At 40.5% G+C, this 1,598-nt stretch overlaps 1 non-coding gene across 1 annotated transcript; it reads left to right on the top strand.

Annotated features, from left to right (window-relative positions):
* The first annotated feature begins 971 nt into the window (after nucleotides 1-971).
* On the top strand, nucleotides 972-1,044 carry trnaa-agc. The gene has a single exon. It is a non-coding gene; the product is annotated as a tRNA-Ala (tRNA).
* The last annotated feature ends 554 nt before the right edge of the window (nucleotides 1,045-1,598 follow it).

Here is a 1,598-nt window from a genome sequence, read left to right on the forward strand (position 1 = left end):
AAAAGAGCTGTTAAAAATGTAATGATAGAGCAGGCTCAACGGGGCAAATTGACTGCTCCTGTTCCTGTGTCATGAACCAAGGCAATTTCCCCTCCAATTGATGACTTGTGGATCTCTGGAGATTTGAAGCAAATTATTCCAAACCAGCACTATCTAGAAGGATTGGTAACATGTACAGCATTGACTGGCAGTTCAACTTGCCCCCAGCCCAAATATCATAGTGGCTAACACCCTGATCATCTCACTGTGCTGGCTGGGGCTTCCTCCTGGAGATGAGATACAAACCCACCTTGAACCTCAATGGTAAATGCGTCCATAGGTTACAGTGCACTTCAGTTATATTAAAACACAGATGCCAAATTCAAGGCCGCATAGATATAAATGTAAAATAAAAGTAATGATCATTCATTTTGGTTTAATAATTTGATGTATAAGAACATAGGAAAAAAGCTTTGCCATCCATCTAACCAGTTCCACCCCAATCTAAGACGTATCCCACCAACAAGCTCTTTCTCATACCCCTGAAACAATTTCCTCTCAAAACAACTAATACCCTCTTGAATTTGTTGACACAATCTGTCTCTTAGTAGTCCATTCTGGGTTTAGTAGCACAAAAATCTGTGTGCCTTATGACTATTTCTCTATCTCAGTTGGTACCCATCTCTCATTCTGTTCCAAGGCATTCTCAGGTCAGAGCTGAAATCCAGCAAGATGGTATGGTTGACAGAGGTTCCTTTTCAGGAGATGCAGTTTCTGTCCCAAGGCACATTTTTTTGTGGTTGTGGGTTCAAGCTCAAGGTCCTGTCTGTCCATTCAGCGGGATGTTAAATATCCCATTGCACTATTTGAAAAGACTTTCTCCTGGTGTCCTGGCAAAGAATTCCCAAGATAAAATTGGTTATTCACTTCAAGGTTGTTTGTGGGACATTGTTGTGCGCAAACCAGCTGTCATTTTTGCCCACAAAAAGTGCAGTCCTGTAGCTCAGTGGTTAGAGCACTCGCCTAGCAAACGAGAGGACCTGGGTTCGATTCCCGGCAGGGTGAAATGTTGGGCAAATTTCTTTACTCCACACGTCCCTGTTTACCTAGCAGTAAGTAGTCAATTGGAGGATTGCTTTTCCAGGGTTAATAATTTCTTCCAAAAAAACTTACTCACTCAATCCACGACTGTTTGTGGGACACAGCTATGTGCAATTGGCTGCCGCATTTCACCCAAAAATAAACATTCAATTTACTTTACAGTAAATATACTGTAAAGTGAATTGAAGCGCTTCGAAATGTCTCGAAGATGTGATAAGGTACTATATCAAATGCAAAGATTATTATTACAAAATACACAATCACTACAATTTACAGTAAATCCTGTGGTTTGCTTTCAGACATCCGTCTGACATGAAAGGCGCTATATTAAATGCAACAAGCATTATGTTTTTTCAACCCCATTGCTTGTGTTACGGACCTTATCATGTCTGTGAGGCGGAATATTTACAATCCAAATCACTGTGAATTCCCATTTACTTGGCTCATTTTAAATTTTCATAGTGGCAAATAAATGTTGAACTGTGTGAATGGACTGTAGATTGAGGCTGCTTTTCTGG

The sequence above is a fragment of the Callorhinchus milii genome, unplaced genomic scaffold (assembly GCF_018977255.1).
Source record: "Callorhinchus milii isolate IMCB2004 unplaced genomic scaffold, IMCB_Cmil_1.0 Scaffold3, whole genome shotgun sequence".
In the NCBI taxonomy this organism is placed as follows: Eukaryota; Metazoa; Chordata; class Chondrichthyes; order Chimaeriformes; family Callorhinchidae; genus Callorhinchus; species Callorhinchus milii.